This window comes from Leptopilina boulardi, unplaced genomic scaffold, assembly GCF_019393585.1.
Source record: "Leptopilina boulardi isolate dan_hultmark-lab unplaced genomic scaffold, ZJU_Lbou_2.1 LbouV2_330, whole genome shotgun sequence".
Lineage (NCBI taxonomy): Eukaryota > Metazoa > Arthropoda > Insecta > Hymenoptera > Figitidae > Leptopilina > Leptopilina boulardi.
The window spans coordinates 648850-675517 of record NW_026137897.1 but is presented as its reverse complement, the minus strand read 5'-3'; the positions used below and the strand labels follow the sequence as shown (position 1 = coordinate 675517).

Here is a 26668-nt window from a genome sequence, read left to right as displayed (position 1 = left end):
AATTTAAATCGATTTACCAGCATCAAAGTAATAAAAAGGATTGACAACAATTGATTACAATAAAATGCGATGTAAAATAACAAACACAAAACTACTCACGGTAATGACAAATGATGAATGTCATGGAGTATAGTAACAGGACAAAAACCCTATTGTATAGTGATGATTCTGGTGGTAACGAATACACTCGAACTAAACATCTCAAGTTACATCAAGTCAAACTAACATGACATGACGTCCTTTTGGACCCGTATATATATAGTGTTGAGTCATGGTCACGCGGCAGCAGAATATTATACGCGCACGGTAATCATATATCCATTCGATCGAATCTTAGAAACACCTTGCGTATATATATATATCCACACGCAAAACCACTAGTCGCTAATTAACATTCATCAGTAAATGCTTTCCAGAGAGGATGAACTGGTCGGGCTACTTTGTTTTCCCTAATTGCGCTTGACAGACAGATACAATATATATATATATATATACATTGGGTGTGTTTGCGTATTGCGCACACATACACAATGTTAAATTCAGAATTTACCTTCAGGGTGAGCAATGATTAGTATAAAGAGACCATTTATTTTCTTTGGCTTTTTAAACGTTCTGTTAGAGTGCAAAACTATTATACGAAGTGTGCTCTTGAGGAAGCTGATATGTTTATGCAAATTTTGGAATAAATAACTCGAACTTGTTAACTGCTTTATGCTATAAGTTACACTGAATGACTTTTAGAATATACATATACAAATTAGAAGAAAGAAAAATAATTCATAAGTTTAAAGTGTTTGATGCGCATTGCTTTTTCATACTATATTACAGAGTTGTCATTTGTATTTTAGTATTGATGATAAGTTTAAAGTATTTGGTGCGTATTACTTTTGTTATACATATATATGAGGCATTCTTTGTCAACGCGGACACCACCCTCTCGCCCAAATTCTTTTCATTTTAAATTCATGTTTAATGGCTTAAATTTTAGTTAAAGGAATATACTTTTGAAATCTGAGTGGCATATATCCAAAAACAAAATATAGGATCCAATATATATATATATATATATATATATATATATATATATATATCTTCTTCGCGCGCTTACGCGCGTTGATTATTGTTTTTTAATCATTAAATTATTTTGTATTAATAACACAGAAAATTAAAAGGCATTAAAATAAGCTGCGAGGCTTATTATTTTAATCCAATTTTGCTTATTTTAATACAAAAATGGATTAAAATAAGCAAAATTGGATTAAAATAATAATAATAATAATAATAATAATATATTAATCCAATTTTGCTTATTTTAATACAAAAATGGATTAAAATAAGCAAAATTGGATTAAAATAATAATAATAATAATATATTAATCCAATTTTGCTTATTTTAATACAAAAATGGATTAAAATAAGCAAAATTGGATTAAAATAATAATAATAATAATAATAATAATAATAATAATATATTAATCCAATTTTGCTTATTTTAATACAAAAATGGATTAAAATAAGCAAAATTGGATTAAAATAATAAGCCTCGCAGCTTCTTTTAATGCCTTTTAATTTTCTGAGAAAACAGTAGTATAATATGTAGTAGTATGATCGACTAATTTATTTTATTAGTTTTACTAAAAAGCGTAACGCATAACTCTTTGGTATGACCTTTCTATAATTTTAAATTTAAAGCACTTTTAGCTGTAATTTTACTTTACTATACGCCACTTTCTAAATCTGAATTAGTAAAAAATTTAACTAATTTTAATTAGTGACTCAATTTTTGCTTTTAAATGAGTAAAATTTAAGTAATTCGTTAGTAAACAATTTTTTTACTAATAATTAATTAAGTTTTATTAATTCAAAAACAAAATGTTAGTCATATTCAAAATAGTTTAAATTGGTACTAATTCAGATTTAGAGTCAGTTAAAAATTGTTAAAGCACGCACTTGAAGTAAGTGATTAAAGTAAAATGCTAAAATTGCTTACAATTTTACTGTAAAGCTATTGTATATAGTTTCTCTTGAAAATCATATATAATTCATATAAAAATTCTATAGAATGATTCTTGCCAAATATTCTACATAGACCTTTTTTGATTGGGAATTTAATTTTATACCACAAAAAAACTAAATAAATAATATTTTCTATATTTAAATCATAATGTATATAATTTTAACACGAAATTCAAACATTCTATTCTATTCAATAACTCAAATAATTAAGTAGTTAATACATAGATAATTTGATCAATTGGCATTTTGCTTGCCTTTTATTTATGACTTCAGATTCTAATTTCGTAATATCGCGATTAAAAATAACATTTTAAGAAATGCAACAGACAGAGGTTAACCAAAAAAAGCAAAAATACCGTAAAATTTTTTTTTTACGAAATCACAAAAAATTAACCAGGTGACACAAGTTTCCTTATTTCTTTAATGACAAAGACAGATTGTTACTAAGCGACATTTGATTACAGAGTTTAGAAAACTTGAAGTGAGAAAAAAACATCTAAATAATAATGTCTTCGCAGCTGTTCCACTGACAAATTTCATGATGACTTCTATAACCATCAAGAGAATTGAGAGAACTATATCAAAAAGAGGTTTGTAAATTATATTTAAAAAAAAAGAAAGGAAGTGCACGACATCATAATTGGTTTAAAATTTAAAAAAAAAATGTATTTAGCTATAAATGTGTGAAGGTCCAGATGTTATAGTAATTTTCCGAGGACGTTTAGTATAAGAATAAAATATATCTTACATGTACATGTCATTAAAAGGTATGGCCTATGCGCGCAAAGTATAATGACAGGTGCTACGAACCGAGGTGCTAAAGACGTCTTCGGGCCGTTTCAAGTAATTTTCACTGGTAATTTTCATTTTTATGGGATTGCCAATTCGACCTCCGGCGCCGATCTGAATTCTTTCAAAGAGAAAAGAGGCGTGGACCTCTGAACCGGATTATGTTCAAACCGCAAAAAGTGTTACAAAAATTCAAGGTTCCCAGAACTTATATTTTTAAATCATAAATGATGCTATTTTCAACATTTATCTAAATCTATTTCAATAGTATACAAACTATATTTTTTTTAAAAACTAGTCTAAAAAAAAACTATTTTTATTTCGAAAATAAAGCCGAAAAAATACAGTAAAGCCGCATCAAAAAGTAAAGAAGCTAAATTGATTTTTGATGCGAGTTTATAAGCAATATATATTTGTAAGATAGCGAACTAATACGCGGCTTATTTCCATTACGATCAGGGATAGATAGTAAAATTCTCTATTATTTTACGTAAGAACAGACCATCTCGCACTTAATGAGGTTGGACCCTGTAATTTCCGCGGCTTTTAAATTGCTGACCAGTTTCGCGAGATGCTTAGAGGCAGGTGCTGCGTGGATTCGATTCTCTTTTATGTTGTACTTTGTGTTAAGAAGAAGAAGGGCGCGCTTCATAAACCTCAAAAACGTTCGTTGAAATAGCTGTTATATATCAGCTTCAATAATTGATTTTATAAAAGAGGCGCTTTATTAAATTATACTTAAAACGTAAACAATTCAATTATACAATAAACATATTTAAAATCAATATTATAAAATAAATTTCATTTATAATAAATTTTGTGATCGAATTTTCAAAAACATGTGTAAAAAAAAAAAAAAAAAAATGATTTAGATTTAAAATTGGTGACATGCGTCGGCGCGTGGCACCGCAACGTGTCAGTAATAGTATTAATTCCCTCAGACATGAAAACACCCTTCCTGAGACAAGTGATATCGTATATCCTTGTTCATTCCAATCTCAAATAAATACATGTAGAAACGCAAGCGCAAGCAAAGGGAGATAAACAGCCCTGGTTAAGAGATTGCGATTGTATTTTAGTGGAGAGAGAGAGAGAGAGAGACAAGAGAGGGGGATTGTATATATAGCAGTGAATCGGAGAGCTTGCAAACGCAGGTCGGGGGTGACAGGGCGCATCTCTTTCAGACAAATTGTTTGGGCCGAGTTAGTTAGTCGTGCCACAATGGAGTGGCACTTGCAACTTAGCCACGCCACGCTGCGACGCCTCCCTCGTTACATTACATTACATTTATCTCCGAACGGTTATCCGCCACTCTCTCTCTCTCTCTCTCTCTCTGCAACCCTCGACGTTCCTCTTCACCCGGTTATCTCTATGGCAACACCGCAACTAAAGCACGTGCCCTTTTCTTCTTCCCTATATTCTCTAACACAATGACGACACTCTACATACATATACATGTATAAAACTGTCCCGTTACCATACGGAGAAACCGAGAAGATTCGAAGTAAATCGACTACTCACGCCAACGACGCGACACGCGACAACAAATTCGCAACACCCGCGATAGGGACTCGCTGATGGGGATTGTATGGGACTAGGGTCTCTAATGGCTAATCGATTCCGGTTCACGAACCTTTCTCTGATTTCGAATTACACTCTAATACTAGATTCTAACTACTCGAAAAATTATTGTTTTACAAATTTTAGTTAATTTTTTTCTTGATTAACCAATCAATAACACTTCTATATAATGGTAAATAAGAATTAGTTTTAGATGATATTGATGTTTGGTTTTAAATATACCTCGCATCAGATATATATAAGTTGAGTGCGGCGCAGCAGTGACAAGCAATTAATGTAAGCACGAAGGAGGAATTCGAGAAGAATAGTGTCAAAGGCGACAATTTCGATTAATCGTGACAGTCATCGGAGTCGCAACTATCAGCTTAAGATCTAAGAGAGATTCAGACCCTGAAGATATGTTTCTTCTTCCCTAATCTCTCCTAACAAGGAAACCTGACCCACACAAGACTTAGAGAGATGCCGCGCGGCTTGTTCAAACTCATGTTCGCCTAAAAGGTATTACACATTCAGAGAGACTACTGAATTCTAAATGACAAAAACGTCTATATTCAAAACTCAAAGAAAACCATTTATAAATAATTTAACATTATCAAAATATTAAATTGTAAAATTCGGAACTTATTTATATATATATAATTACCACCACTAATTTATTTTCAATTTATTTTGAAAGACCACCAACAGAATCAAATCAAAATTTATTAAATTGAAATTGACGAAGCGAGTGAGGATTTGGGCAAATTACAACTTGTAATGGAGATCTGAACACAGACTTTGAAATCCGAGAATTGGTAGATGCTAGCCGGATAAGGATCGAGGTAGTAGGTAAATATCTCATTCATTCGTCGAAGATCGGGTGAAGAAGACTACCATTTACACTTGCGGGACTTCCGTTTCATCAAAAAAAAAAAAAAAAAAAACTTGAAATCAAGTTTTTTTTACCAAAAAATGGTGAAAAGATAAATTAAATTTATACTTGATATTGCTCAGAGCTAAAAAATTACAAAAAATGTTCAGAGTTGTTAAAACTAATAACTTGAAAACACGCAACGTAACCGATATACAATTTACACGAACCCTTCATTTTTATGTAAAATACGTGTCATCACTTGGACGACAGCTGTACTTCATATATAAATTTTTTGTCAACATTTTCTATTCGTCTTTATAAAAATATTAGAATGTATCAAATTTTATTAGTTAATGCCAACATTATATTACTGATCAAGGTGGAAATTTCCCATTGGATTTCGTCTCGCTTTCATTACGGATTGAGTAACTTATATATACAAGAGGATATATTCTCCTGAGAGTTCCCGAGACAGAGAAGTCGAGTAGGAGAAATGTAATCAGTTTTGGAACAATAAATCCTCCAAAAGAGGGTCTCCTTTACTTATATATTGAATATATATTGAACCATATTAGAAAAATTATTATTTCACTAAAAATAGTTTAACAATATTGCATTTTTATAACGGGAACGATAATGTACTCGATACTTGTGGGAAATAGTTTAAGGAAAGATAGTGCGTGTCCGAAGTTGAAACGGATGGGGCGAGTCAGGAGAGCGTTAATACGAGAGTTAAACACAGATTATCGTGAGGCGTCGTGTCACCCTCTCCCCGTTATATAGTTCGTCTCGCTTTATTCTCTTTTGTTAAAAGGGATCGCAAGCGCATTGTTGCAAGGAATACTCTGGCTGGTATATACACCAAATGATGGTTACGTACCGTGTCCGTTGTTGTTCCGCTATCGGAGAATCAACGCGCATCACGCAACACTAATTTGTCTTCGATTGCCCCGTCGGGGGTTCATGGCGTGGGAGATCTTGTGTACCTTCAAATACGTTGCTTTCTTTCCTTTTCCTCCATCTCGTCAACCCTTCAAAGTCCTCGGGTATATATATATATACATTTTTATTCCTTACCGCATTACTTTTATTTGTTTCACATCTCGTTTTATTTCTTTCTCATCTTCTTTTATTTCTTTACAATTTCCTTTTATTTCTCGCACTCATCTCTTTTTACTTCACGCTTATCATTTGTCCTATCTTTCCGCTTCTCGCGTCTCTATTTCCTCTCGTATCTATCGTCTCTTCTTGAATGTTCTTCATCTTTTCTATATATATATATATATATATATATACATGAGGATCGATCTGCTATCAACAATCTCTTGATTCCTCCTTTATCCTTCCTTCCTCTCTCTGTTGCTCTCAAAGTATAGGAACTTCCCCCCCAGGGGCCGATATGGCAGATCCAGAAGGGTCGAATATCATGGGTCATCACATGCCGCGTCTCGGTAATGACCGCGTGCGCCGTAAATAACATTTGTTTCAATGTTAATCTCTGCCTCCGATCAAATCTAATAAGTACGAAAAGGCGACGCGACGAGAAATGCCGATGGCAATCGCTAAAGTCCAACCCGCGGCTTTTATGATAAGCCATCAAAAATTTGATTGAGAACAAAATTCAAGCGAGAATTGGATAGGACATTGATGTACAGCTGCGGTGAATAAATTATTATATAAAGTTAAGATTAGAAATGCGTTCCATCAGATGAAAATCTATAGATTTTACGTAAATTATTAATTCATATTATAGAAAGGCGGTATTGTTATACAATATCCAGTTGCAATATGAGGAAGCGAATAAAGAAGAGGAAAGCGCACGAAAAGAAATATCGAAAAAGAGGGAGTATAAGGCCCTGTAGCATTGTTCGCAGCCGCTCGCTCGTGACTCGTGACTCTTGCGACCCGGATGACCCCTAACCTCAATTACCTCAGACACATCCGCCCGTTCAACCATCTCTTCTTTCTTCCTCTCTTCTTTTGCCGATAAACGAAAATGTATTTGAGAACACAGATTAGTGGACAAATACAGTATTATCGATTTAATAATGAATACTATGCTGCAAAAATACTCTACAAAATACTGTATAGTAAAGAATACCATACTTCATAAGTTTTCTTCTTTTTAGTAGTTATCCTTTATTATTTTTCTCTGTCTCTTAAAAAATCTTTCATTTCTAGCTGTATATTTCATCGACCCTTTTGAAACCAATAGTATTTCTCAATAATTGCCTATAAGATACCAATTCGAATTTCAATACCACCTTCAATAAAAGCAGAGAAGATATTTAGCCATTCAATTCAATCCATTTTCTTTACCCCTTTTTGCGTAAAGTATAGAGTAGAAATGAGAAAAAGAAAAATCTCAACTCGTCCTTCTAAAGATAATTACTCTGCAAAACGAGGCAAAATCGAACTACGCCTTTACCTGTAATTTACCTGCCGGTCTAGATATCTCTTGTTTTTCCATTCCCTTCTCGAGTTTAATACCTAATTATTCTTTATATAATTTTACTAACAAAAAGATCTACCAATTCACATTTGGCGATTATGTCATTTCTTTTTTGGGCGCAGAAAGAGAACAATATATATATATATATATAAACTGTTAAGGTCATAAATAAGCAAGACTCGTTTTTGCCTGTCATTGCATTTGTGTACCACTTTGAAATCGACTCGTATCTTCTTTTGAGATCTGAATTATTGTGTTCCTGCAAGTTGCGTGCCGACACCTACGTGCACCTTGTACATTCGCTCATTGTCTTTGCGACAGGTCAATTGCTGCATTTCCTGACAGGCTTGTAGCTATTCACCAAGTGTATCGAATGATCAAGTTCCTTGCACATTCAAACAATTTAAAAACTATTGCCTCCTTTATATTTATAATCGCATCAATCAAAATCGAAATTGTAAAATATAAATCTAATACAAAATCTATGTATGATATGGACGAAAAATATCAAAGACAAATTCAGTTTAACAGAAATAGAAGAAAGGAAACAACAATTAAAGTATCCAGAATGTGTAACCTGTCATTCTTGGTATATATATATAAAGGATATCGTGAGCTCAAGGAAGCGTGGCCGTGGGCCATCCCAACGTGCGGCAATGGAATAAGAGACTTTTAAACTATACCCTTGCAATTGTATTTATATAGAGGAAGAGAAAAGTAGCCAAAGTGAGAAAGTAAATAAGCAGTTTCCTCTTCAAAGTTAATTCACGGCAATTGAATGTATTTAGTCGTAGCTAAATGAAAATCAGAGACGAAGGCATCAGTCACGGTTTCACTAACTCGCTGACACCCCATCCGATTATCTTATATATTTCATTTTCGCCAAAGAACTATCACTGCGAGTATTATTGCTTCTGGCACACAAACTCTATATTATATACTGACATTGACGAGTTCTAAAATTAGTTTTAAAAGATATACATTTACGAGAAAGAACATAAAACAAGAAATTATATCTAACACCCTCGCTTTTACAGGTTATTTTCGTTTAACAAATTATCCACTAGCTAAGGTTTCAATTAGTCTGAAATTATATTTAAAATTGAAGCTTACCGTGAAGGTTGTCAAGCTTGTCGCGCAAGCTTGCTGCAAGCTTGTCTGAGATAGCGAAATGTCCCACCCAGGGCAAGCTTGCCATGAAAGATTGCTACAAAATTGCTGCAAGCATACTAAGAATAATTGCGGCAAGCTTGCCGTGAATGATTGCTGTAAGCTTGCTACGTAAGGTTGCAGGAAAATTTCAAAAAGCTTCTGAAAAGGTTGCTGCAATTTTAAAAAAATACATTTTCAATTAAAAAAAAATTTATTTGTTTTCTAAATTTGAAAATCCTTGTGACGTTTATTATTATTAATTATGTCCTGTTTATTTTCATTTGGAAACTTAACGAGAAAATTTTCGAAACAAATTAACATAATTAATAATAATAATAAACGTCACAAGGATTTTCAAATTTAGAAAACAAATAAATTTTTTTTTAATTTAAAATGTATTTTTTAAAAATTGCAGCAACCTTGCAGCAACCTTTCCAGAAACTTGTTGAAATTCTCCTACCCTACAACCTTACGTAGCAAGCTTACAGCAATCTTTCACGGCAAGCTTGCCGCAATCATTCTTAGTATGCTTGCAGCAATTTTGTAGCAATCTTTCATGGCAAGATTGCAGCAAGCTTGCCCTGGGTGGGACATTTCCCTGGCTCAGACAAGCTTGCAGCAAGCTTGATAAGCTTGCACGGTAAGCTTGCCGCAAGTTTCCGTGCTATCTGGGATGTGATTTAATCTTCATTTAATTCAAACCTTCGTTGGTCTAATTGTCACTTGACATGAAATTTTTCTTCTACTGATATAATTAACATTTGTCACCATTGACTGATCACAAAACAAAATCACAATTAGAGAAAAAATAAATATATTCTTAAACAAAAAAAAACTTATTCTAATTTCAAATTAAACCAATTATCGTAAGATAAAAAGGATTGCACAATGGAAGGAAATCTATATGTCTCATCCTTGAGGATGTTGGTAGGATTTTGAGACGCGGATTTACCTCGCACGTTTGCCTCGCACAATAGGATCAATATCCCGTAGGGGGATAAACTCCATAATACCCTGGCATCTGTAGGCCACCTGCAGTCGAGCGTTTCGTCACGGCGACCGCACGTTTTACTCTCTTTCTCTCACTCTCATTCTGCAGATATGTCATGTCTCATCTGACTTGTTCTCTTTTTCTATACACATAGACAAAATGACATTCGGAAAATTCCAAATATTTAGACAACACTGGATAATCCCCATTGTTGATCAATCGACTGTTTCCCGCTTTTATATACATATATCGACCAAGTATTTTGCACTTTTCTATATTTTTTTTTTTGGGGTGGGACGCTTTCTTCAAATTTTCGACATGCATTCTAAAACTATTCTATAAAATACATATATACATTATATGAGCCCCGATTTTCACTAAACGAAATAACCGATTTTTAAAAAACTTTTGTAATAATTTTTGATTTAAATCAAATATAAACGTTATATGATGAAAATAAAAAATATGGCAATCAACAAATTATAAAAGAATTTTTGAAAAGATTTTCATTGATTTAATTCTTAAAACGCGACCCGCAACTTTTCAATTATGAGAAAAAAATAAAATGTTTTTAAATTTTGGTTTCGACCACCCGCATGAGGGTATTTTTTTCAATCAATATATATGTATGATTTTGATCTTTTGACAGTTTGGTTAGATGGATGAGACATTCGTTGACCACAAATACGTTTATCATTGATCGATTCCAACAATTACGTGAATTTTCCATTTAAAAAAAAAAAAAAAATTTATGAATAAAAGAAACGATTGCATATACGTAACACACAAAACTTTTAGCTTTAAAAAAAGAAAAAGAAAATCTAAAAGTCAAGTTCAATTGTCCGAAAAATCGAATTATTTTGAAAGCCGCGTGTGTAAAAGTTAAAATCTGCTAAACGACAATGAACTATTCTTGTGGGATTCCAAATATTTTCACAGCCACGCAATCCCATTGGAACGATCATCATCTCCCCTAAATTCTTTAACATGAATGATTGACAATTTTAAGTTTGGGATTACAACCACTTTTCTCTATTCATCGTACTAAAATCCTTTTTAACTGATGCGAGAGAAAACGAGACAAGAGTTCAAAGAGCTTGTCATAATTCTGTCAAAAATCTGACTTCCCTATGAATATAACTCACCGACTTTTGAAGTTCCGATTTCAATAATATGCAAAATTTATGTAGCCAACATTCATAATTGCACAAATAAAAATAGAATTCTTTTTCTTTTTTCAGTAAACAACTTAGAAATATTGTATTTATATTTTAAATATTTTCTATTTTTTCTTTTCTCTTCAAAATCAATATTCAAAATTAACCATTTTTGACAAGTGATAGAAATCATTTCCGAAATAACGAAGTATTTATAATTGTCAATATTCAAGAATAATGTTCGACTGAAATTGATACTAATGAATAATTATATAAATTACATACTTAATTACATAAAGTCTAGACCAGCAAAATTAATATAGTTTAATTAATAATTCCTAAAGCAAGTCGAATGAGTCTCTTCATGCAAAGACAAATGTCTGACTGATTTAAATTTTTGATTGGCTATATATATATAGTGAATAATAGTTTTTAAAGAGACAAATATATATTGTATATACAAATATATCAAAAAATGAAGTGCCTTTGTGATTGTATTAGAGGATTTCAAGTGTATTTGAAAATACATATAATTTTTTAAATGATCGATGTTTGAAGAAGTCAACGACATGTCGAGACCGTGAAAAATTTTCTACAATATATGTATATATGATCGATCATTCGAGACTTTTTGGATTATGTGAAACGATCTTGGATATCTCATCAAGAGGCAGCTAGCTCTCAGCAGGCAACAAGTTTTTCAAGAGATCTATCTATTTCATTCTAAGAATGAGATTTTTTAGAAAAAAGCATCAAATCAAAGAACAAGGAATTTCTATACAACAATTTAACCTATACCCTCCCCCCCCCAGTTTTAAATATACATTATTCTTTTATAGAAAACTTTGAATAATTCAACAAGAAAAAAAAACAATTTAATTTGTTTGTTTCAAATAAGCGCGCACTTAAATTCTTGAATTGTAACTATTAATTTTTTTTATACTTGTGAATGGAACAAGGGTAGGGGGTATATATTATGTCGTCCGAGGGTCGCAAATCTTAAACGTGTCAAACACAAATAATAATCATCATGCATCGGAACCGATTGACTCTTATTTCAATACTCACAATGCCGCAATGAAAAGCGAAAATAACGAGGCAAAATTGTATATATAACCCATTGCATTCAAATAAATCAACTCAATTCATGTTCTATTATGACAGTATTTAACTTTTACATATATACCAACAAGCAAAATTATTATTTCTTATTACCTAACAATAATTCCATCTATAAATTTAAAAAAAATATGATTACACTCCAATTTCACGCTAAATTTAAATTCAATAAATAAAATTTTCAAAAACGTTTTTTTTAAAGAGGTGTGGATATTTCAAGTTTAATGGAATACACTTCTATATAGAGAATAGGATCAGATTTGAATGATATTTGAGATGAAATAAGTCAAGAAATGTGTTGAATAATGGGCATGCCACCCAACGAATAGAGAGGGTTGTGTATATAGGACCCAAAACTTTAACTAAGGACGAAATTTGAACCCATATAGCGGCTCAACTCTTTTAGGCTTTTAGATATATACATAGGCACTCTATTCATTCATTTTCGTTGTTCGCGTGCTCGACCTACAGCGCGTCACTAATCTCGATTTACAGCTGAGAAAAGTCAACTATACATATTTGATACCCAATCAAATATATTGGATTTCAATATTTGTGTGCTAAAAGAACCCTAACACCCATCGTATACCAGCTACCTAATTTTTTTTCACTTTTAAAAACCTTTGCAAATATATAATAAGTAGAAGAGAAAATATTAACTGGGAATTAAGAAAACAGCTTCCTAAAATCAATTTTAAAATATCCGAATTTAAATTTCTATTTTAAGTATAACATTATACAATTACTTAAGCATGGAAAATAATACAAAAATTAATAAACATATGGTATTCTGTAATTTTAAAGACCCTAATTTTCAACATGTGATATATGTTAATGATTATATATAGTGAATTCATTTCTTAATTGAAAGGTTCGTGAAAATTTGCCATTCATTTAATAGTTTTACAACTCTGAAACAATTTAAATATGAGTATTTAATTATATATATGCGCTCATATTTATGTGACTACTGTAATCGGTTTTCATTTAATTAGTATATAAACGAAAATGGGGAGTAGTTGTTCTAAAATATATATAATATACATGTATAAAAGCAGAAAATAAATTCTTTTGCAAAAAAAAAAAAAATGTGCTGACGTGGCTAGTGTAATTAATAAAGTGGTTCCAAGTGTGTGGAATTAAGATCATATCAATATTTTCTTAGTCATGGGGTATTAAATTGACGTTATTAGCGTAACGATAGTGTATATATGCTAATGAATCGCAATTAACATACATTTATTTATATTCTTTAATTATATTTTATGTTTTTAATTACATATATTTATATATATTAACCAGAATTCACAATGACACTATTACACACCGAAAACAATTATTTATCCAATTTTACTACACAATTACTAACGTTTTTGTAAAAAAAAAAAGAAATTTGTAAATTTTTTGTAACTAAAATGTATCATTTTTCAATTCTTTGGGAAATTTTACCAAACACAAACCTTAATAGAATTGGTATAGTGAAACTGTAAATTAATTCAATCAATTAATGCGTGCTCAAATATGTAGGCGAATTCTTGTTAATATATATATATACGCAATATATGTGTGTATACGTATATATATATATATACAATATAACCCGAGTTTTCCACACGGGTGCCATCAGAATAACGCGCACACAACCTATCTTCTCATATTTACACCTGCAAATGTCTGCACATGTACCGTTTCGATTGTGTAAAATGTATACATGTGAATATTCCTGTATATACTATACATATACATATATATACAGAAACTTGGTGTATATATATACGCTAGCGCGGTTTCGAGACTCAATCGATACTCGTCCTATCGCTAGACCGCCATTTTATTCCGGGTGAATTTATTTCTCTCGCCATGCCGACTAGATTCGCGCAGTAAGATATATTTTTTAGCTCGTCGATCGAATTTACCTCACGTGTTTCATAAATTTTATGTGGAAGATCCTCTCTTTTATATATGGAATAGATAACTTTTTTCAATATAGACTATATATATGTATATAGTAATGTGTATAATGTTCTCTTTGTATATAAAAGGCACTGGGAAATATCATTATAAACAATATTTTAGATATTTATTTGTAAATTTAAAACAAAGCATTAGCGATTGAGAGTAATAGTTAATTTTGAATAATCAGTACCGAAACAATGCGGAGTATTAGATATGTATTTCAAAATTTAAGCCTCACCTAAAATCACAGTATGAGGGAAAAGATTGGTTGGCGTTACCATTTTTGAGATGACCTTTTTTAGTTAGTAAACTATACTGCTGCTAATTTATTAGTTGTGATTACTATTTTCATTGGTTGGCATAACTATTTTATTAGTTGGTTTAACTATAATTAGTTTGTTGGAATAACTATTTAATTAGCTATACCTTATTATTAACGAAATGGTTAGGCTGACTAACTAAATGGTAACAGTAACTAATACAAATTAGAAAAAACACTCTTACCAAGGAAATGATATAATTGAAGCGTTTTGCTGGAAAAATAGCTTAAGTCGAATTAAGTCGTATTTTAAAAAACTGTTTCTATCGTATATTATTTAACATATAAAGTACCTATAATAATCAAAATTGGTGATTTACAAATCATTTTAAAGTTTTAATTCCAATTTTAAACTATATTATGGATCAATAGTAAGTGTAGTTATTGAAATTCGAATTAAAACTTTAAAATGATTAGTAAATCAACAATTTTAATTGATTGTTATACTTTATATGATAAATAATATACGTTAAATAGAAACAGTTTTTTAAAAAACGGCTTAAGATATTTTAAGCCGTTTTTTAAAAAACTGTTTCTAATGAACGGTTCATAATGTCTTGGCATAAAACCTTTAGTTATTTCAAATAAAAGATTGTTTATATTTATAAATTTTAAACAAAGACTATAAGAAAGTAACAAAAAATTATTTGTGACACATTTAACTATATTTCTGACTAAAAATAATTGTTTTTTGAATTTTTTATTCGATCTTTCGAAGAACGGCTTAAGTCTTTCATTACTTTTTAAATTAATATAGGTAATAATACATAAATCTTTGCTTTCTTACTGTGAAAATTTGTTGACTAATAGTAAACCTTTGTAGTAGAAAAGAAAATGCGGATATTGCATTAAATCTCATAATTTATAAATTAATCTTTTAATTTTTACAAAACCCTATAACAGCATCCGAATATTCAAGATATTCCACGGATGTCCTAGGGATAACTGGAAAGTAGGATATCCATAGAATGTCTCAGGGATATCCAAAGATATCCTGAGGACATCCTAGAGATATCCAAATTTCCAGATAACGGATAGGATGTCCATAGGATATTCTGAAATTTCCGTTAGGGAATGTCTAAAATCGACTTATTAATACAGAAAAAACGCTGGATAAATTTTGTTGCCGGGTAATTTTAACCAATGCAATGCTAATTCACATAAACGGCCTCAAATAGGATAAATTTTGTTGCAGTTAATTTTTATACCGATTTTTGGATTAAAAATTCTTTCTTTTCGTGTAAATCCGTATAGTTACAATGAAAAACTCCTCATTTCAAAAATTAATACAATATGTATTTCAAAATGGGAAAAATTCTTTTTTTGTACTATTATGAAATATACCAAATAAGTATAAAGTAAGTATAGTCAAATGGGTCTTGAAATTTTTATCAAAAATTTATAAAAATTCAACCCTTAAATGCCATTTATGTTTTATAATACACCAGAAAGACAAAATTTCTTTAAATTTAACAGTAAATTTTTCCCTAGAGAGAATTTTACAATTTCACCGCACCGCTATTCGACTATACATACAATATTACTAAATACCAACAAACCTCAATGGGAATTACCGCATTTCGAACATTTTACGAGCTAATCGTCGAATGTCGTTGGAAGCCACGTTTGGCGCGCGCGAGGGCCCAATTAGCGGATCCATATACACGATACAAACGAGCTGTGTGTGCGCTGAGGTTGCGCCAACGTATATAATATAATATAAAGGGCCTTTCGAGAGCGCTGATTCGCTCTCTCTCTCTCATATATACAATATCTAAATACGCGATCCTGATCAGATCTGATCAGATAATCGACTTGTTGGCACCTGTGAAGCTGGCATAATTAATGCGCTTAGGTGCACGCCATATATGGATTTACTGTCAAGAGAATTAAAAAAAAAAGAAAAAAAAAGAAAAGAAAGGTGCGCAGAAATATAACAACAAAAAAGAAGAAAATAGTATATAGAGAACCAGAGGATAAACAAAAGCGAAAATTTTTGCATCGACAATAAAACAAATGTCTGAAAATGCAATTTGCTAATTTGCAGCAAGTATGTGTCCCGCAGGGCAAGATCAGAAATGGCGAAAAAGTGCGAGCATTCAGACTGAATTGGTGGCGTTTTAATGTGAAATGAAGGCATTATAAACTCATTAGGGGGGCGCGCATATACACACGATGGTTGCGTGTGAAATGTGCATCGCGGCTCTCTTTATTTGAATACACAAAACATTAACGGCTATATGTATATATGTATATATGTTGTTATATATATATGAGAGCGGGTTATTCTTTCTCTATCTTTCTCACCAAGAGCATATTATATATATATTTCATTTTATTCTTATATAGAATATCTACCTCTCTTTTTCCGCGGCTATAAAATTGCGTCAAGCCTAATAACAACTAACTGATGCACTACATGCGCTCAAAATGCATCCATCCAGCGTGTCTGTTAAATCGTTAATTACCCCAAGAGAGGACTTTAGAAAGAGGGGAAATAGAAAAAAGACAGAGAGAAAGAGAAGTATAAGACAAAGAGAGAAAAATCCCTCTATGGAAGAGCAATTGAGGCTTCTTGCTGGCTGCCAGCCGACGCTGAACGCGAAACGCCCACTTCCGCCGATGCGAGAAAGGTTCGCTTCGCATAGCACTTTATTCCATCACCTTTCAAGTTCTCCTCGCGATTACTTATATTGGCTAATTTGCCATAATGACCAATAGTCTTTCGAGCCTAAAATCACCCTCAATGTATAATGAATTTGTTAAAATTCACAAAGTGAAATTCATAATTTTCAGGAATATTTTATATAATATAACGAATATTTAACAAAACATTATTCTAATATATACCTAATCTTCTTTTAATCTAATCCTAATTTGAACTAATCGTCATTTGTCCTAATTATCATTTTGCCTAATATTACTGTATCCTAATTGTTCTAATATTAATCTAACCTGATTTTCAAGTGACCTAATCTTAATGTAACCTTTTTTCATTTGGCCTAATCCTCATTTGATATAATTCTTACTTGGCCTAAACTTTATTATTCACCTATATATGTTCATGAACACGAAGCATGAGAGGGAATGTGACAAGACATGTTTTTGTTCTTTTCTCATCTCTTATGCTTTGTGTTCATGAATGGGTAACAAGTTTAGGACGTCTATGAAGCTAGAACCGCCATTTCGAAATTTATAATTCGGAACTTAAAAATGAATTAGGGCTATAATTTAGGGCTCTTAAGGGCGATAGGGTAGAAATTTCGGGCTATTGGCCTTTTTTTAAATTACATGCACCTCACCTTCACATGTTGCTAGCATTGCCGCATATATGTGACTTTAATAATATACAGTATTATTTGCTCTACAGCCCATGAAAATTAAGGACTAATTAAGGGTTCAAAGTTCTACTATACCCAAACTTGAATAAATTCAATTTTTTAAAAAAATCGTCTGCACCCTGATTGGAGAATTTTTTAACACCACCATAAGTTTTATTCACTCAATTTTTAACTCTGCGATCTCGTTAATATCTCAAAATTAAGAGCTAATTAAGGGCTTACAGAACCACTAGGTCAAAACCTGAAATAAATTAGTTCAGGTTAAGTGAGAATTAGATAAAATGAGGATTAGGCCAATTGAGAATTAGGTTAGATTAATATTAGAGCAACTAACAAGATTTAGTAAGATTAGGTAAAATGAGAATTAGGCGAAATAAAATTTAGACCGCTTAAGAATTAGCCCAGAAAAAGAATAGGCCAAAAAAAACTTATGTTAGATAAATATTAGAACAGATAACTATTAAGTTATATATAACCTAATAGTTATAATATGTTTAGACCAAATAAAAATTAGGTTATGTAAATTGAAAATTAGCTTAAGCGGCATTTAGTCCAAATAATAATTAGGCTAGATAAAAATTATTTGAAATAAAAATTGCGGCAAATAGGGTTTAGGTCAAGTAATAATTATATATAGGTCAGATAAAGATGAGGAAAAAAAAGAATTAGGATACAGAAAATTAAGGCCAAATTCTGCTAAATTCTCATTCAAAAGCGAATTTTTAATTGCCAGAATCATTGAATCTTCATGGGGCACATGATTATCCCATAAAAATCATTAGTTAGAATTTTGATTTCAAAGAATTTTATTAGATATACTAATTATTTTTTTAGCGGAATTTTCATTTTTCGCATTATAATTTGATAGAATTTCATTTTAAACAAATTTTTACTAAACAGAATTTTCATGTATGGAATTTTTATTGTACAGAATTATTAAAACGCCACACGGAGAGAAATAGATGGTACGGGGTACTATCTAGATATAGTACCAGGTACTATATTTGATCTTACATATACGGACAGCAATCTAGATTCTATCAGTAACAATCCAGATTGTACGGAGTAACGTCTTGATTGTAGTGGGTAACATAACCATACTTTTTGTAACATCTTTGATAGTACCGAGTAGCATAATGATAGTACCGGATAACATCTACTTTTTACCATCTTAAGATCATAAATTCTTACCATCTATTTCTCTCCGTGCAAATTTTTATTTGTCGACATTGCAAATGGCCAAGCAAACAATCAACGTAGAGATTTCAGCGCAATTTTTAAAATTAACCAATCAGAAATTGTCAAGGAAATATAGTGATTGGTTAATTTAAAAATCGCGCCGAAATCTATATTTGTTTGTTCGGCCATTTACAATTTCGGACAAATAAAAATTCGGCGTTTTAATAATTCTGTACAATAAAAATTCCATACATTAATTCTGTTAAGTAAAAATTCGTTTAAAATGAAATTCTATCAAATTCTAATTCGAAAAATGAAAATTCCTCAAAAAAATAATTATACATCTAATAAAATATTCTTTAAAATCAAAATTCTAACAATGATTTTTATGGATAAATCATGGCCCCATCTTCATTTGTCCGAATTTTTATTTGTATACGAATTGTCATTTAATATAATTTTGAAGACAAAATTCATTTGTCTGAAATTACAAATAACCGATCAAACAAGTTGCAGAAAGATTTTGTCGCGTTAAAATTTACCACTCACAAATCATCAACATTAAGATTGTGATTTGGTTAATTTTATACAAAATCGCGCCTAAATATTTCTGCAGGTTGTTTGTTCGGTTTTATTTGTATAATTTCAGACAAATGAAAATTCGGCGTCATAAAAGTTCTATCAATTAAAAATACGTACAAATAAATATTCGGATCTATTAAAATTCGGTACAAATAAAAATTCGAAAAAATGAAGATTCAGTGATTCTGGAAATATTCAAAATTTGCTGTTGAATATAAGAATTCATCTGAATTAAAATTCTAAATTAAAATTCTTTTAAATAAAATTTTGGGCAAAGAGAAAATTTGTCATATAAAATCAAGGAAATAAAATCATCATCAGACTGATATATTTAAACAAAAGATATTTAATCAAATTTTTATCCAAACAAAAATTTTGGTCTGAATTTCAATTTTCACAATTTGGAAATTAATTTATTTGAAATTGGCACTAAAAATACTTTCACAGGGTTAAAGTTTTGTTAAATGAAATTTTTGAAAAAAAATTATTCTGTCTCTTTCTTTTTTAGCCCCACACGCGGGTTTTAAAAAGCTGTATTATTGGTGTTTTTATGACGACAAAGGAGAAATCGTTGCGGGTTACATATATATATATGCGTGTGCACGTCACGAAAAGAGTTGCACACGCCTTCGATATTTATGATGACATTATGCTAATTTTCGCGGTAATACCTTCATGTCGCGTTTCAACGCCGGTGATCCCGCGCTTGTGCTACCACTTTTTTAGCAGCCACCTTTATGATTTACGGTGAAAGGACTGACCACGTAACCGTTAGTTCGACAATGCCCTTACCGATATTGCTAACGTTCGACAAGTAATACTCCATTACAAATATGCGCCATTCGGCATGTCCCATTTGCTGGACAATACGCTTAAAAGTCATTAAATTTCTTGATATTCATTGTCGGACAATAATAATATGAAACACGGCCGCCGTTCAAAAAAACTTGTAACTTTTTAACGAAGCTGTCCTAAAGAAATGATCATTTTAAAAAGTTTCTTTTCAAATACTTTGCACCGACGTAAATTAAAAATTGATGGAGAAATAAAAAAAAAATTGTCTACACTGTAAAAAATTTTTTGGTTAAAATTCCCCAAAATTCTAGTGACGCAAATTTGCAGGGCATTTTGTGGAAAATTCCCTAAAATTTTCTGGGGAAACTTTTCCCTAAAATTTTAGGGAATATTCCACAAATATTAGTGAATTTTCCCAAAGATTAATATTAATAGTTTAAAAAATTGAAATAAAAATTTAAAAATTTGATTCATGTAGCATTTATATCTTACTTACATTATTTATTGGTACCTATTGATGAAAATTTGTTTTCTTGAAAATTATCAAATATTATCATGAGGTCTCGAACGTAAGCGTCATTAGGAGAGATTTAGAAGTCTAACGCTCTACTAACTACGCCACGGAGGCTCATGAAAATAAAATGATAATTTCAATATATAAGATGAAACTATGTAAACATGCTTTGTAACTTTAAAAAAAGGAAACAAACGTTGAAAATAGTTGTGACTTATGTTATATAATAAATAAAATAAGATCTGTTAAACAAATATTGATTAAATTTTAATTTAATTCTTTAGAAATATAAATTTTTGTCTACTTAAAAATACTTATTTAGTTAAGTTATAATTAACTTATCTATGAAATGAATAAATTATATTACAAGTTACAAATAACTTTTTGTAACTTAAGTAAGTTTAAAGTTTAACTTTTTTTGAAGAAGGATTTCAAAAAAATTGAGGAATATTCACCACTTGTTTTTGGGGAAAAATATATTCATTGGAATTTTGAGAAATCTTCACCAACTCTTTTTAGGGAAAATATATACATTAGAATTTTAGGAAATTTTCACCAAAATTTAGGAAAACAATCACTTATTTTTTTGGGGAAAACATTTTCCCCAAAAATATGAAATATTCACCAAAAAAAGTTGGTGATAATTCCCAAAATTTTTTACAGTGTATGTAATTTTATTTAATTGAATAACACCGTCCGACAAAATTCAATTTTTTTTTTTTTGACCCAAAAAAAAATCCAACATTTTCGGAAACTAGGACCAAAAAAAAATTACCCACGTGTCTGGCCGTTTTGCTAGATCAAGTTGTTTGTGCGGTTTTTATAGGGGTAATAACAACCCCTAAATGAAAAGTGACAAGATTTCTTTTAAAAATTATTAATTTTTTATAAAACTTGGTATCTACGGGTTTTTAGGGTCGCTGATTTCGAATCTGATGTTAAATTTTCAAAAATCAAAATGGCGGATCCAATATGGCGGTCAAAATTTTAAGAAGTTATTAATTTTTTAATAAAATTGGGTATCTAGGGGTTTTTAGGGTCGCTGATGTCGAATCTGATGTTAAATTTTCAAAATTCAAAATGGCGGATCCAATATGGCGGTCAAAATTTTAAGAAGTTATTAATTTTTTAATAAAATTGGGTATCTAGGGGTTTTTAGGGTCGCTGATGTCGAATCTGATGTTAAATTTTCAAAATTCAAAATGGCGGATATAAAATAAAAAATTAATAACTTTTTAAAAATTTAATCGCCATATTGAATACGCCATTTTAAATTTTGAAAATCTGACATCAGATTAATAATCAGTGACCCCGAAAACCCCCGGATACCAAGTTTTATAAAATATTAATAATTTTTAAAGAATATATTTTTATTTAAGGGTTGTTTACATCCCTAAAAACTACAAACGACTTGATCTATAGCAAAACGATCAGACACGGTTATTTTTTTTTGGGTCCTAATTTCCGAAAATGTTGGATTTTTTTGTGGGTCAAAAATCGTGTCGCACGGTGTAATTGAAAGCGTATATATACTTGTAATACCAAAAGAGGCAAAGAAAAAAAAATATAAACGATTTCATGTAAAATTGAAAATCAATATTTTAAATTCAGTAAAATATGTATTTTTTTTACCTTCGGGCACAGTGTAAAAAAATTATTTTTATATACGGGTTTAGTTAAAAAAAAATTTTTTTATTCAATTTTTTCAAAAAACCAAACTCAAAAATTGTTTTGTTCTTTTATAATTTTCCAAAAAAAAATAAATAATTTATAACGTATTCTATGTAAACTGAAAAAAAATTTACTTGATTCAAATAATCGATTACTTTACTATTATCAAATAAATATTTAATTAAACTAAATAATTTTTATTTGAATTAATTTAATTGTATTTGAATCAATAATTTCTGTATTTGGAATAAATACCATTTAAATGAGTCAAATAATAATTATTTGATACAAATAAATATTTATTTGATAATAATCATAAGTATTAACCGATTATTGGAATCAAATAAATTTTTTTAGTTTTGTAAATTGACCAAAAATATTATATGCAAAAAATATTTATTTCTAATTTTAAAATTCAATTTAATAATCAACAATAATAAATTTAATTTAATTTTTGAATTATTTTTTTAAAAAAAGTACTTCGGTCACAAAAATTTTGAAACATTGGACAGAATAAACAAAAAATATTTTAGAAAAATCTCAATAATATTAAAAAGTCAATGTATTGTTTTAATGTAAAAATTATTTTTAAAAATTTGAGAATATTTTAAGAAAAATAAATAAATAAATATAAGAATATATTTACTAATATTTAATTAATTAATTTATTTATTTATTTTACTAATAATTTAATACTGAAATTAATAATTATTAATATTTATTAACAAAGCTTAGAAATTATCAAGAAATTAATTTTCATATATTTAAATAAATTTGAAAATAATAAAAAACATTTTGGAATATTTAAAATAGTAAACTTAGAAAAACTGTTTTCCAAATATTTGAAAATTGTATTACAAAAACTGTTCAGAATATTTAAAAATATTCAAAGTATTCAACTCACTTTCCAAAAATATTACACATTTTTTTTTTTAATTATTAAAATATTCTCTCAACCAGAAATCATTTTTCAATTATTTAAAAAAAAAAATAAATAATAATTCAAAAATATTAAAAACTGCAATAAGTTGGAAATATTTTGAAATACATTTGAAAATATTTCAAAAAAAAATTATTCAGAATATTTTTATATGTTTAAAATTTATAAAACACTTTCCGAAAATATTTTACAATTCAATTTAATGATTTTTTTAATCATTAAAATATTTTCCTATTTAAAGAGAATAAAATTTACTTGCGAAAAACACGTAATTTACATTCAAATGAGGAAAAATAATTTTTTTGGGCAGTTGTAATTTTTAATTATTTATTATTAATAATTAATAATTTTATATTTATTAATTATTAGTAATTAATAATTTTTTATTTATTAATTATTAGTAATTAATAATTTTTTATTTATTAATTATTAGTAATTAATAATTTTTTAATGGCTTATTTAAAAATGTACACACAAGGAAAAATTTTTTTTTGCGGCAGTAAGGGAGAAATTATATAATTTTTTTTTTTTTTGGAAATTACTTAATTATTAATTAATAATTTTATTAATATTAATTAAAAATGTGTAATTATTACTAATAATTTTTTAATTGCTTATTTAAAAATGTACACGTGAGAAAAAAAATATTTTTGGAGAAATTAATTATTAATTATTTTATTAATATTAATTAAAAATTTTGTAATTATTATTTATTAATAATTTTTTAATTGATTATTAAAAATTGTAAACACGAGGGAAAACAATTTTGATTGGACAGTTGGGGTGAAATTTTTTAATTATTAATAATTTTTTAATTGCTTATTAAAAAATGTACCTAATAAAAACATTGAAAATTATAAAATAAATAAATTCAAATTTCAATTAGAAACACATTTGTTCTATTCCTGTAAATATTCAGTTATTTAAAAAAAATATTAAGTAAAATTCATTAAATTGTACATAATTATTGATATATATTTACCATGGCATATATGTTTAATAATACAAAATCATACCTTTTTCCAAAATTAATTGATATAATGCGTAGATTTTTTTGAATATATATTATTTCCATTATTCACTGTTAAAATAATAAATTTTTTTTTTTACTTTTTACTGTCCTAATTTTTCGGTTTTAGATCGCGATTAATATAAACACATTTTCAAAACACTGATTTTTTATTATTTACTGTAAATAAACATACTTTTAATACTTTTTACTGACCTAATTATTCGGTTATAGAACGCGGTAGCTAACACTTTTTGCAACTCAAATTGACGCCCAAGATCATTTTCATCACCTAACCTCAAATGTTGAATATACTGAGATAATAATTTTAGTAAAATTTTTTGATATTTCTTACAATTTTATCAAAAACAAATGATATTATAATGCCAAACTAGAAAAACTTTACGTTAAATATGAAAATTTTGTAAAAAAAAATTTGTAAAATTGATTCATGTTCATTGCAGCTTTTTGTCACAAAGATAAAAGCTGAAATGAAGAGAATCGGTTCTTGAAAATTATTAATTTAGTGAAATCTTTGCATCTAATGAGCATTTTTGACAACAATTGATAAATTAATTTAACAACAATGAGGTAAAATGTAAAAAAAAAAACACTGTGGCGTTCTTCACTTGACAAAATTTCTCAACAATATGGCGGCTGAGCGTCCTCTCAGCAGGGGAGTGGTGAAGAACAACGACTCTAGTCAAATAACCTTCAAATTTCATTGACTATCCTTCTATTATCTATATTTACTAAATGTAGTCTGTAAAATAATACAATTTCTAATCTTTAATCTTAATTTAATTACAAATTAATCTATTTTTCACTTTTAATTAAAATAAACTCGATTATATAAGCTGTTAACTTGACTAACCACATTTATTAATGCTCGCCGTTTTCTGATTGGCTCTCCAAATTTTGAATATTTTTGATGATTATATAAATATTTAATAAGAATTATGTTGTAATTAATAGAAAAAAGTAAAAATAAGAATAAGCTATTTAAGAAGGAAGTAAAATAATAATAGGAGTAGAAGTATATTAATTACTATAATTAATATTTTAATACTAACTGTAACTGAAAAATTTGATTTCGGTGAAGATCAACTTCTGATTGGTTTTCCTTACCGGATCTACTTTTCAGATACGTATATAGTCAAGTTGGTAACTAATATTATAGATATTTTTTTTATTATAAGTAAAATAGTTTTAATTAATAGAAATGTGTACAATTAATTTAAAATTTAGGATTCTGTACTGTATTCTAATCTAGAAATTTCATTTATGAATTTAAGAAAGCAAAAGATAATTTTGTGAAATTCAAATGTGTGTTGACTAGCGCCGTTGTTCTTCTCCACCCCGCTGTGAACGCTGAAGACGTCCGCCATATTGTTGTGAGAACAAATTTTGTGTAAACGTCGCTTTTTATCTTTTTCCCTCATTATTGTTGAGTATAATATTTATTATTGTGAAAAATGCACATAGAATGCAAAGATTTTATCTATAGTTTGCTGAGATTAATAATTTTGTGCCACGATTCTCTTTAAGGAAGTTTTTATATGAAAAAAATCGCAATGCACTCAATGTGTAAATTTTTGGTCATATTTTCGTATTTAATTGAAAGTATTTCAGTATGGCATTATTATTTTACATGTTTTTGGATAAAATGACAAGAAATTTTTGATGTAATTATATACTCAAATTAATATTTCATCATGTGCAATATTTGAGGTTATGTCGTACGAATTCAGTGAGAAAAAGTTATTTTTAGTGTTAATAACCGCGTTTTAAAACCGAATTAGGTCAGTAAAAAGTTTTTTATATGTTTACACGTCAATAATAACAAAAGCAGTATATTTTAAAAGTGTTGATAACTGCGTTTTAAAACATGATTAGATCAGTAAAAGGTATATATAAAGATGAAATATTTTGAAGATAATACTGAAGAAATTATATTAAGAAAATTTGAATGATCGAAAATTAATTAATTTTGGAAAAAAAGGTATGGTTTTTTTTTATTATTAAAAATATGGTAAATAATTTTGAACTATAATGAATTTTACTTAACATTTTATTATTTAATTAAATATTTACAGGAATAATACAAATGCATTTTTAATTTGCATTTTATTTTATATATTTTTTATTACATTTTTTAATTGTTTTAATAATTTGAAAAATTGTATTTTATGATCTGAATTTAATTAAATTTTTTTTTTTCGAATTCCCCTTAAATTCTAACCTCTTTCAGA

General features: G+C 29.0%; 1 long non-coding RNA gene across 1 annotated transcript in view; it reads right to left on the bottom strand.

Moving 5' to 3' along the window:
- The window catches only part of LOC127285242 (uncharacterized), a 109772-nt gene extending 84723 nt beyond the window's left edge, over positions 1-25049 (bottom strand). The window contains exon 1 of the long non-coding RNA XR_007843576.1: positions 24424-25049. This is a non-coding gene — a long non-coding RNA (uncharacterized LOC127285242). The remainder of the gene's footprint in view (positions 1-24423) is intronic.
- Positions 25050-26668: the final 1619 nt, after the last annotated feature.